Consider the following 13,033-nt stretch of genomic DNA (forward strand, 5'->3'; position numbering starts at 1 on the left):
TACTTTTCCGGGGAAAGGCAGCACCCCCGGAGCAAGGCAGATTACTAAAGAAAACACAAACCCCAGGAATAACTGAAGCACACGCTGCAAGCCGAGGTATTAAAAAACCCAGAGCACTGACATGTGGCAAACAGCACTTTTTACCTTCCCCCCACCTCTCCAGGCCAAACACAAATAATATTCTCATGACATCAGTGACCAACCCTAAATGACAAAAGGGTATTCGCTTACCTCATTATCAATCGGCTGGGCGGGAGGGCTGCGTTTTCCTGTGCGGGGTTTAAATAGCAAAGGAAGGGATTGAAGAGCTGCAGTCTTGTGCTGTTCCTCAGCAATCTGGGGATAAAAAGAGAAGTCTTCATTACTGACCACAGGCACGGAGACGTGCGGCGCACGCCCCCTCGAAGCAGCACCAGCCAGTAGCACACAGAAGTTAGCCTACAGGAGCAGGAGACAAGCTGAGCAGAGACCATAGTGATTTATCTGCACCTCTGGTGCAAAGGGGGAGGGGGAAAACCAGCCCGAAATATGGCAAAGGAGAAAACATCAGGCCGTAGGATGGCGGGCAGGAGTGCATGCCAAATCCTTAAGGAGGGGGGGGGGGAAAACCCAACCTACCACACTCCTTTAATAAAAAATTTAGCCAAGACCTTAATTAAAAAAAAAAAAAAAAAAAGTCCCAACAAAGTCTCAGATAATGGGCTGCATTTTCAGGAAAACAATCTCAAAGGGCGCCGTTTCGAAACTCCTGCCAGAGAAGGGAAAGCTGCCAGTTCTAGGTCACAGGATCAAAGCAACAGACTCTCCTGGCTCCAAATCTCTTATGCCCGTGTCAAGCCAAAGTCACTCTCTCGGCATCAGTGGGGCTATTTCTGATTTACACCCATGGAATCACCACGCCCTCTCTCCGGTGACTTCAGTGCAGCTGCTCCGGATTTGCACCGGTGCCACAGAGAGCAGAATCAGGCTCTCCTTGCACGGACTTCACTTCAGTTTACACCACTGTCACTAAGGCTTCGTCTTCACGGCGAGTTCTTCCGGCAGAAAATATGCTAATGAGGGACGCGTTAGCATAAGTTGTGATCTCATTAGCATATTTTCTGCCAGAAGAACTCGCAGGGAAGACGAAGCCTAAAAGAAGAATGCAGCGTCCCCTTTCCCTAGGTCACGATTGGATGGGAGTGCCCCTCGTTCAAACAATACTCCCTCCGTCATTTTCAATGATTAAAAGGGAAAAAGGATTATCCACATAGTCTCTGTTGCCATTTCCACAGCAGCAAGGCCAAATTCCTTGTCCAATTACGCTTCTTATGTAGGTAGCGCTGTAAATGTGGAGAATTATTTGTCATCTAATCTTGACAGTCAAGTGGAATTCCAATAAAAATTTTGAGAAAAGGGTTTGGGGGGGCTGACATATTGGAATACGGGCTCTAAAACGACTTTTGGCTTTGATTGTAAGAAAATGCATGTGGTTTTCAATTGCTTAGATGTAACATCTTTTTTGGTAAGCCTTAAACGCAACCAAACATTTCTCAGTTGTGTTCCCGTTGTTATTCACTACAGAGAATCTATGTTGCATGTTGTATTTGTATCTTATATAGCAGGGGTGGGGAACGTAAACCAATGTGGCCCCTAGCTTGCCTGGATCCGGCCCCCAAGGCTCAGGGCACCTTGCTGCCCCACTGCAGGGCAGGAACACACAAAATCTCCTAGGTTGTCCCCCCCCCCCAGAGTCTGGTGTGAGGGGAACGTGGAAAATGTCTTTCTCCTTCTTAGGCGGGGCCACATCAGTGAGGGTCTGGGGTTTTTGTTGTTGTTGTTGTTTTTGCTTTTCACCTGTGTGTGGCCCCCAACTGATTTTTCTGTGCGTCAGTGGCCCCCGACCCAAAAAAGATCTCCCACCCCTGTTATATAGTACGGACAATCTCCATCATGAGCCCCTGTTCAATTCCCTACACAAAGAGGAATCTAGAGGTTCTCTCTCCTTCCAGCTCTCTACATGATGGACATGCTATATTTAATAATGCACCCTCGTTCACATTCCTGTAGTGACTTTCCTTAAAAGGATCTTCTCCACGTGCTTTACCACACCAACCTATTTTGATAAGGAAGAGAAACTAACAGAAATGACAAGTTTTGAAAAAAGGCCACAATCTCCCTCTTCTCTGTCTTTACCGGACAGCTCTCATCAGCATTATTCCATTATGCCCGCTTTCCAGGTGGATCATCTGCCACCGCGGACCAAGGTCACACAGCAAATCAGAGCTGGGAACAGTATCCAAGGGTGTGTCTAGACTACACCTCTCTGCCGACAGAGAGATGTAGATTAGGCACATCGAAATTGCTAATGAAGTGGGGATTTAAATATCCCATGCTTCATTGGCATAAAAATGTTTGCCGCTTTTTTTCGGCATGGAGCTTTGTCAGAGAAAAGCTGCCGCCTAGAGGCTGATCTTTCGAAAAATAAAGCCTTTTTCGAAAGATCCTGTAAACCTCATTTCACGAGGGATAAGGGATATTTCGAAAAAGGCTTTATTTTTCGAAAGATCAGCCTCTAGACTGCAGCTTTTCTCTGACAAAGCTCCGTGCCGAAAAAAAGCGTCGGCCATTTTTATGCTAATGAAGCGCAGGATATTTAAATCCCCGCTTCATTAGCAATTTCGACGTGGCTAATCTACATCTCTCTGTCGGCAGAGAGGTGTAGTCTAGACACACCCATAGAGTCCCCGCTCATACCTCTGGAAAACAATCGCCTTCCCCCACCATAGCCCCACCCTAGAGGACTTCTTCGTGGGCTTACTAGTCAGTGGCTACATCTACACTATGAGTTTTCTCTGCAAAAAATATGTTAATGAGGGACTCATTTGCATGAGTCGCGATATCATTTGCATGTTTTCTGCCAATCCGGTTTTTCACTAGGGCTTTTGTGAAAAAACAAACAGTGTGGACATTTTTGGGGGAGCAAAAACCCCCTTTCCTGCAAGATCCTTATGCCCCCAAAAAAGAGGTTTACCGATCTTGTGGGAAAAGGGGGTTTTGTGCAAAAAGAATACGTCCACACTGCTTGTTTTTGCACAATAATTCTAGCAAAAAACCGGATCGGCAGGAAATATGCAAATGGGATTGCGACTCATGCAAATTAGTCCCTCATTAACATATTTTTTGCCGAGAAAACTTGTAGTGTAGATGTAGCCGGTGTGTGAGTAGTCCCTGAAAGTCAAGCGTGTACGTAAGTCTCTGCAGGCTCAGGGACTATAGCTCTAATGCGTAGTAGATGCTGTTGCCCAGGTCCATCAGGGTGGGGCTGGTGGCATGGGGGTGCAGGAGCCAGGGCAGGCCCTTGGGGATGTGTGGGGAGATAGGGCAGGAGGCTGAGGGGGTGGCGGGTGAGAGAGTGAGGGTTGAGGGGTGAGGATGAGCTTAGGGTGGGAAGTCCCCTCTGGTGGAGCCTTTTCTCTCCCCCTCCTCAGCTGGCAGGGGCCTTTTCTCTCTCTCCCTACCTCCTCTTTGCCCCGGATGCCAGGACCTTTCCCCCTCAGCTTTCCTGCCCACCAAAGGTCTTTTCTCTCCCCTTCTCAGCTTCCCTGGCCACGAGGGGCCTTTTTTCTCTCCTCCCCAAAGCCCCCTCTGGCCACCAGGGCTTCTCTCCCTCCAGCGCTTCAGTCAAGAGCCAGGGGAGAGACGTTTGGGGCAGGGGGCGGTTCTCACCCAGTCTGGTGGCAGGCAAAATGGCGGAGCCACGGCCCTGCTGGCCACTCTCTTGGTGGTGCAGCTGCCCCCAAGCATCTCCCTGCATATAACCCTCTCCTGTGGGCTCGCTACCCCCAGAGGCCACTCTCAGTATTGTGTCCCTCCTTTCTGTGCCCCTCCCTTTCTATGTTATGGAAACCAGTCCTATTCCTGGCACTTCCCATTTTCTGGGCACAACCAAACCTTGGCCCTGCTTTAAGCTAGGAGAAGAGGAAGCAGACTACCGAATTCGGTGGCCTGAGCTCTTAGAAGATAAGAACATAAGAATGGACATACTGGGTCAGACCAAAGGTCCATCCAGCCCAGTACATTGTCTGCTAACAGTGGCCAATGCCAGGTGCCCCAGAGGGAGTGAACTGAGCAGGCAATGATCAAGTGATCTCTCTCCTGCCATCCATCTCCACCCTCTGACAAACAGAGGCCAGGGACACCATTCCTTACCCATCCTGGCTAATAGCCATTGATGGACCTAACCTCCATGAATTTATCTAGTTCTCTTTTAAACCCTGTTATAGTCCTAGCCTTCACAACCTCCTCAGGCGAGGAGTTCCACAGATTGACTATGTGCTGTGTGAAGAAGAACTTCCTTTCATTTGTTTTAAATCTGCTGCCCATTAGTTTCATTTGTTGGCCCCTAGTTCTTATATTATGGAAACAAGTGAATAACTTTTCCTTATTCACTTTCTCCACACCACTCATGATTTTATAGATCTCTCTCATATCCCCACTTAGTCTCCTCTTTTCCGAGCTGAAAAGTCCCAGTCTCTTTAATCTCTCCTCATATGGGACCCGTTCCAAACCCCTAATCATTTTAGTTGCCCTTTTCTGAACCTTTTCTAATGCCAGTATATCTTTTTTGAGATGAGGAGACCACATCTGTTCGCAGAATTCAAGATGTGGGCGTACCATGGATTTATATAAGGGCAGTAAGATATTCTCTGTCTTACCGTTTAGAAGGAGTTTTCTTGAACAGACTCGCAGACAAACACACAGACAGATGCACACATCTCTAAAATATAGATTAGAAGCCTAATCCAAACTAGCTAGTCCGTGCCGCGTGTAGCCGCGCGGCACGGGGCCCGAATTAGCCGGCATTTAAAAATGGCGCCGGCCGGCTTCATGCAAATGAAGCCCGGGAAATTCAAATCCCGGGCTTCATTTGCAACTGTGGATGACTACATTACCCCCGCTAGTTCGAACTAGCGGGATAGTGTAGACATACCCTTAGAGACTTCTATGCTATGGAGGATACATATAACGCATCACCTCATCACATATTCTCTGGAGAACGTTGTGAGCATGCTCGCCTTAACATCTGATTTGCCAACATTTAGAAAGGAGCTATGCTTTCAAAATACACACAAGCACAACAGCACACTCACATAGTATTTGCGCCCAGAAGCCATGTGTTGTACACACCCAGACACACACATGCCAGGAGAAGTCAAATGAATACAGGATCATCTGCTTTCAGCTACATTGCAACGAATCCACACTCCACAGTAATCTTTACTGAAGCCAATGAATTTAAGCTGGTGTGCAATCAAACTTGGAGTCCATATACTTTCTGTTGGAAAAGCCATGCGTTAAAGAGTGAATGTAGAGCAATGCCGGCTATATTCATACCACTGGTTTGCAGCCACATACGTGAACACATTGCCATCGTGGACATCGAGAGAGCGTCTAGCGCCACAGAACAAAAGGACATTTTCCTTTCAAAGTTCTCTGCTTTTGCCTGGGAATACATATTTTTCATCTGAAATCAATCAAGGCCATGTGCATCTCTTTGCATGAAAGGTTTTGCTAATAAACAGCTGAAAAGGGTATGGCTGCATTTAAATAAATCCTGCCCCGTTCCTTGGAAGATGCGTGTCTAACCATCGAGTCAGGTGGCATTGACTTTCATCTGGAACGGTATTGGGTATTACCAATGAGGAATCCCGTTCTATCCTGCTGGGGATGGATCGCAGGACACCCATTGCACATTTGCTTCTTTTCACGGCATGCTACAGATGGCAGGCGGACATACTGCTCGAGGGGCTATGAGAGCTGACATTTTCCCTCCTGGCACTCACATTTCGCCAGATGCGTCTGGTGCCTTGCAACTGCGGATGAAGCAGCTGGATGGAATGCTGCTCAAACAGCCGTGGCAGCCCAGAGACGTCCCATTCTGCGCTCAGATGTTTGCGCTGGCTGATTGAATATTCATTTGTTCCTGATTTCCTTTCATTTCTGCCAGATGCTCACACAGGGGTGAAGACTGGCGAGCGGGGGGGCCTGTTGACTCAACGACCCGATGATGTTTGCTTGCCACTTGCAGGAAGACAGCCGAGGACATTCCTAGGAAACCAGTGGCTGTTACGGAGATGGGGGAGAGAAGAGTGACATGGTGAAGCTCTCCCACACCAGTCTGAAGGATTACGGCCACTATTTCGATGCCCCGGTTCAAAGACTCAGGCTGGAGAGAAATTTCCCAGCTCTGATTTTTGCAAATTTCCCCTTATTCATATTGAGCCAAACAAGACTCCCAGCTCTCATTCCAAACAGAGGGGATCATAGAACACTAGAACTGGAAGGGACCTTGAGAGGCCATCTAGTCCAGTCCCCTGCCCTCATGGCAGGACCAAGCACCATCTAGACCATCCCTGACAGGTGCCTACTAACCTGCTCTTCAATATCTCCAGTGATAGAGATTCCACAACCTCCCTAGGCAATTTAGTCCAGTGTTTAACCACCCTGGCAGTTACTAAGTTTTTCCTCGTGTCCAACCTAAACCTCCCCTGCTGCAATTTAAGCCCATTGCTTCTTGTCCTATCATCAGAGGCCAAAGAGAACCATTTTTCTCCCTCCTCCTTGTAACACCCTTTGAGGCTGTGTCTAGACTACAGCCCTTTTCTTGAAAAAGGGATGTAAATTAGACACTTCGAAATTGCAAATGAAAGAGGGATTTAAATTTCCCGCACTTCATTTGCATAATGGTGGTCGTGGGTTTTTTCGAAACGGGGCTTTCCCATAGAAAAACAGCAGTGTAGACGGGGATCTTTTGAAAATAAAATCCTTTTTCGAAAGATCCTGTAAACCTCATTTTTTGAGGAGTACAGGATCTTTCAAAAAAGGGTTTTATTTCTGAAAGATCCCCGTCTAACCTGCTGTTTTTCTATCGAAAAGCCCCATTTCGAAAAAAAACCCGTGGCCGACTTTTGCAAATGAAGCGCGGGAAATTTAAATCCCTGCTTCATTTGTAATTTCAAAGTGTCTAATTTACATCCCTTTTTCAAGAAAAGGGATGTAGACTAGACACAGCCTCAGATACTTGAAAACTGCTATCATGTCCCCTCTCAGTCTTCTCCTTTCCAAACTAAACAAACCCAGTTCCTTCAGTCTTCCCTCAGAGATCATGTTTTCTAGATCATCATTTTTGTTGCTCTTTTCTTGACCTCCAATTTCTCCACATCTGTCTTGAAATGTGGTGCCCAGAACTGGACACAATACTCCAATTGAGGCCTAATCAGCACAGAGTAGAGCGGAAGAATGACTCCTCGTGTCTTGCTCACAACATTCCTGTTAATGCATCCCAGAATCATGTTTGCTTTCTTTGCAACAGCGTCACACTGTTGATTCATATTTGGCTTGTGGTCCATTGTGACCCCTCGATCCCTTTGTGCCGTACTCCTTCCTAGGCAGTTGCTTCCCATTCTGTATGTGTGAGACGGATTGTTCCTTCCCAAGTGGAGCACTTTGCATTTGTCCTTATTAAACTTCATCCTGTTTACCTCAGACCATTTCTCTAGTTTGTCTCTGGGTTGTCTGTAACTCAGAGGCACTGAGGCCGCGAAGGAGAGTGACGTGCGCTCTACCGCCGTAGCTAAGAGGTGGCTTTTTGCTCATGTGGTTGAGGCTCGTGGCTTTAGCCCCTAAGGTTCCAAGTTCAATCCCAGCTGCTGACTTCCTGGGTCCATTGGTCTTACATGTTCAATCCCACCTCAGTCAGGAGCTACACACAGGTCCGTCGTTTGGGCCCAACATCAGAGCCAAAACATTCAGAACTAGGCCCTGAAATTTCACCCACCAGGGTCACACATGAAGTCCCGCCTGTGCACATGTGATAGAGCAGAACCTCAGCCCTGAACAGCTCATATTTAGGTCCTGTTCCAAACGCCTCAGCAGGGACCATCTCTGATTTGGACCTGCCCAGGGAGGCTGGAGCATGCAGGCTGGCCAAGCAGCTCAGTGCCCAGTGAGAAGGTCTCAAGGCAGGTTCTGAATATTCTAGAAGCTAGACGGAGGCCATTGGACAAGTTGGCCTGTGATGGGGGGGTTGAAAGGCTGGAAGGTCTGGGGCTAGTGACCCCAGATTAACGAAGAACCAGACCTGACAGAGATCGGTTGATTCCATGGTAAAGAGCTGCAGCGAGCTGCAAGGAGCTGTGTGAGAAAGGAGCTGACAGGGAAGTCCCTGCTACAAGGGGAGTCTGGAAGGCAGAGCCCATGCTGGGAAACCCTGCCTGGGTCTGGGCCTGGAGGTCATCTAGGCAGGTGCGGGAGGACTTGCTGCGAGAACAGACGGGCGGAAGAAAGAACTTTGTGCGAGAAGAGGTCTCAGTATGAACTTTTGTATTACGGCGACAGGCTCAAAACAGAGTCGGGGGCCTTCAGGGAGAATTCTGGCTCCCAGGGGGTGCTCAGAATACGACTGGCTCCATGACAATATTCTCAGCACCCCACAGGTCAGGGCCCCAAATGTTGCCGGCACTTGGCCTGCAAGTGTTCCTTGCCTTAGACGCAAACATCCGCAATCCAAGTGATAACAGCCTCTCCACCAGAGATGAGGACGGCAAATACACCCCGTCATTGGCCCTCTCTTCACCCAGAGTTCAGGTATTTGCATATTGGCCCTCTCTCCACCCAGACTTCCGGTATTTGCATATCGGCCCCAGGATGCAGAGCAGCCTGCCCCCGTAGTCAATTGGGATTCTGGCACAGCCACACGGACCGATGGCAACTGCGGAACGGTATCACAACCCCAGCGTGGGGACAGTCATTTCAATCGGCAATGAAAGGGCACCTTGGGTGCCAGGTTGTCCCATTTGCCCAAAAGGAAGCAGTTAGATGGCAGAGGCCTGGGGGGCGGGTATGTGAGGCAGGGGGAGGCGTTGCCTTCCCAAACCGCCAGCCTCGCCCCGCCCATGCTCCGCCCCCAGAACGCCTGCTGGAGACGGAGAGGCTGGGGCCGCATGCTCTGGGGCCGGAGAGGCTGCAGCCGTGCGGCGCCCACTCTCCCCATGCTGTGGGACTGGGGAAGGTTGGACTACATGCTGCCCCACCTCCAGTGATACTAAGGACAGGGCCTGGGCAGAAGGGCCTACCTTCACCCATCTCCCAAGGCCAGAGGCGGTTCAAGTCAGAGGAGCACTCCGAGGCCGATAGTCAAACATTACCCCACTGATTGCTGGAAACACATCCAGGGGACCATATTCCGTTACCATGGTGCTTGCCACCCAGAGATAAGGCACTGGGTGTCTCCTCATCAGCTCTCAGTCAGACAAGCACAAGAGACAGGGCAAGCTGAGGAAAGGTGGGTGCAGGGCTTACCGATGGAGAGCATGCACAAAGGCTGGGAGGAGTGGAGAACTGTCAGTCGACATCAGCGGCAGCAGGCAAATAACGCTCTTTGGATGCCAGAAGGTCTTCCCGCTATCCCAGCATCCCAATTTCTCCATTTTCCACCCGGCAACGCGGCCCGTTGCCTTCCTGGTCATCAGCTTTCAGCCCTCCCTTGGCACTAGCCTGGAATTATGTTTCTCCCTACACAATGAACAGCCATGTCTTATCAAAAGGACCGTTTAGAGCGGGGGCAGGAAACCTGTTTTGGGCCGGGAGCTGCTGACCCACAGAAAAATCAGTCGGGGGTTGCACACAAGTGAGAAGCAAAAAAACCAACCAACCAAACCCTCACTGATGTGGCCCCTGACTGAGAAGGAGAAAGACACTCCCCATAATCCCCTTGCACACCACAACCTGCGGGAGAAGCAGGCTGGTAGATTGTGTGCTCCAGCCCCATGGGGGGATGGCAGAGGGGCTGGAGCACCAGCACGGGCTACCCTCCTCAAAGCGGGAGAGCCTTGTGCCTTGGGAGCCAAACCCAGGCAAGCCAGGAGCCACATCTGGCCCCTGAGCCTTAGGTTCTCCATCGCTCTTTTAGATGAAGGAAAACAACAAGAACAAGAAAGAACAAAAGTAATGTCTCTGAGAGAGCGAGCACTGTGTGCATATCTCTCTTCTCTATAATGTGCTGCATTTCTTCTCCTCACAAAGTAGCTACCAGGCCAACTCCTGAGAAATATTAACGTGCAAAGCAGAGAACATAAAGGCCATATGGTTACAGATCTACATACTCCCTGCAAATGGCCAGAGAGTGTCACTTATTTCTCCCTCTCCATTATCATAACATGTGGCAGTCCCAGCCTTTGAGACAGCCTATGAATGGGAAATTAATTCCGACCTCACGCCCCAGCAGGCTGTCTTCAGGGAGGGCCCAGACACAGATCTTTGCTAGAACCAAGGATCTCTTCATTTCATAGAGACTTGTATGAAAAGCAATGAAGCAGCCATGCAGGGAACTGTTGAGTGCCAAGCTACTATTAGAGCGGATCGAAAAAGGGGCGCTACATTTGGGGTCGTTTGAGTTGACACATTTGAGCCTTTTCGGGATCCGTTCCTTACAATAAAATGAAAGAGCAGATAAAAGGGGCAACACATTGGTGGGAGAAAGAAAAGAAGAAAAAAAAAACTCTACTAAGCTGATATGGTGATATCATCCGGACGGCTGCAGTCAGGGACCAGCAAATGCTTCTCATTTCTTTGGTCTTTCTTCACTAAGTAAACTGACTAATCAAAAACCTTTCCAACCCTTGCCCAATTGGGGGTTTCTTAAAAACTCATTTTCTGAATCCAGACTGGTAGCACTGGGAAAGACACGATGACCAGACTGAATCATACTAACCAAAATGAATTTCCACTGAGACGCGCCAGATTAGAACTGATCCGAAATCTGCAATAGGTTTTCTTCTATTTCATTTCCCTTTCGTAAGGCTACAGCTTGGGTGCTAAAAATAGGAAGAAAAAAAAAAAACCCTCTCTGTGTTGCACATTCAGACAGACTGACACATGTATCTTGTGAAGGCACACAAGCATGGAGGTACAGTTATACTCAAAACACACATGCAGCCTCATACACACCCAATACAGTTACACATCCACACATGCTGTTGTGTTGCTGTTGTCATGCCTTGTCAACAGTCACATGAACAGACAAATGCATTGGCCCAAATATTCCAAAGTGGCCACTGATTTAAGATGACTGAATTTTGGGGGGTGTCTCTCTTGAGGCACGTAGGAAGTGATTTTCAGAAAATGCTGAGCATCCGTAAGTCCATGGGCTGTTGGCTCTGAGAGTGCCAGCAGGGCCCACTGGCTCAACTAGACAAAGGAGTTCTGTTCCTGGGTTTGCCACTAGGTTGCTGAGCGACCACAGGCAAGGCATGGCTCCCCGTGCCTCAGTTTCCCCCTTTGTAAAATGGGGATAAGGATACTGACCTCCTTTGTAAAGCACTTTGAGGGGTAAGGATGAAAAGCCTGAGATACAAGCTCAGTCTGCTTATTAGTACTGTAATGCCAAAAAGTCAAGCTCAAAGTGTCTTACCAGCGGGGTGCCAGAAAGCAAGGGGACAACGCTAGAGGCCAGTTTTGAAAACATGGCTAACAACGTGCCCAACACATCTATCAACACCCTTCCCTGGTCCCTAGCACAATCGGTTATCAACAACCGGCCAGCAGAGCTAGGATGCCAACAGGATGCCAACAGTCCCTTGTTACAAGGGACATCCCTTAATTTTTCCTCTCTGTGTAACAAGACCAGAAGCTGCTGGGTGCTCCCAGAAGCAGCAAGCCAGGGGGCTGACAGCCATGCCATGCCAGGACCCTGGGCAACGTGAGGGGGCAGGCTGGCTCCGCGTTCCTGGAAGGGTGGAGCCTCGGGCAGAAGGGGCAGCCAGCCCCCAGTGCCACCTAGACCACAGTCTGCTGCCTCTCCCCCCCAGCCCTCAGAGCCTTCAGGAGCACACCACACAGCACTCTGGTAGAGATTTAAAGGGGTGGCAGCCAAGCCCTGGCCTCTTCAGAATTGCCAGACCCTGGGGCAATTGCCTCACCAGCAGATGGCAAGACATACCCCAGGCGCATGTATGTGAGTCCTGCTTCTTATATTAGTATTAATAAAAACAATAATATCAGGAGGAAAGGCACAGAAGGGATGGTGAGGGGGTCCCTTATTTTTGAATGAAAGATCCCACACGGCCACTATAAATAACACATTCCAATTTCAATCTGTTTTATATTCTTATTTCTTTAAAAAAAAAACTGCCTCAGATTAGGATTTAGGCTTTCTCCTCTCCTCCCCCTTAAAGCTTATGAGAAATGGCAGGACAGTGGTGGGGTAGCTATTTGCAGAATCCTTAGGCTAACAGAGATGTAGCATCCCTTACCAGCTTCTCATAGACGTACACTATGGGAATCCTGCTAATGAAAGGAAAACAGAGCGAGGCTGAGAAACGGAGGCCCAGGGTGTGGTAATTCAAGAAGGCAGGACGGGAGGCATGAATGAAACCTTTCACTGTGGTCCAGGGAAAGCCAGTGGTACGGAGAGTTGAGGAATTCAAGAGTTCCGTACACCCAAACAGGCAACGGAATACATTAGCAGGAATGCGGAGACATAACTTTCCTTTAATTAGCAGGGTTGCTGTGTCCGTGCCACTCCCAGGATATTAGAGAGACGAGGCGGGCGAGGTAGCATCTCTTACTGGAGCAACTTCTAAGCTTTCGAGCTTTCCAGAAGTGCTGGGTGTGAGCTCGAAAGCTGGCCCTGCAAAATATAATCACCCCACCCGCCTTGTTGCTTTCATTAGCAGATGGGGGAATGTGGCGGAGGTGTCCTGAAAAGGGAGAAAACCAGGGTTGGCTGCTAATGTTACAGACTGGCATTTACAAAGAAAAGAGGAAGGGGAAAAAAAGTATCTATCAGCAGTAAAAAAAAGTCCCGCTTCCCAAATTGTAAATAGCTGTCTTTATGTTTTCCTGTAATTATGTCTCCAAGGGATAACTAAAATTTACATTTTTGCAGGACCTGTAAAGTTTATTCAGAGGCCTGTATAGCACAAGGCTCGGCTAATAAATAGACGTATTGATACTTGCACTTAGACATTATACTAAACACACATTCAAACAA

At 48.7% G+C, this 13,033-nt stretch overlaps 1 protein-coding gene across 13 annotated transcripts in view; it reads right to left on the reverse strand.

The window, feature by feature from the left end:
- The window catches only part of LOC102449832 (zinc finger protein 469), a 511,263-nt gene that overhangs the window by 128,193 nt on the left and 370,037 nt on the right, over positions 1 to 13,033 (reverse strand). For 11 of the 13 annotated variants that reach the window (XR_012906629.1, XR_331721.4, XM_075939908.1 and 8 more), the window contains one exon: positions 232 to 336. The gene's annotated coding sequence lies outside the window, so the exon portion shown is untranslated. Of the gene's footprint in view, positions 1 to 231; positions 337 to 618; positions 638 to 9,342; positions 9,417 to 13,033 lie in introns of those variants that run through there. The other 2 variants (XM_075939911.1, XM_075939912.1) reach the window with 2 other exon arrangements.

This window comes from Pelodiscus sinensis, chromosome 12 (assembly GCF_049634645.1).
Source record: "Pelodiscus sinensis isolate JC-2024 chromosome 12, ASM4963464v1, whole genome shotgun sequence".
In the NCBI taxonomy this organism is placed as follows: domain Eukaryota; kingdom Metazoa; phylum Chordata; order Testudines; family Trionychidae; genus Pelodiscus; species Pelodiscus sinensis.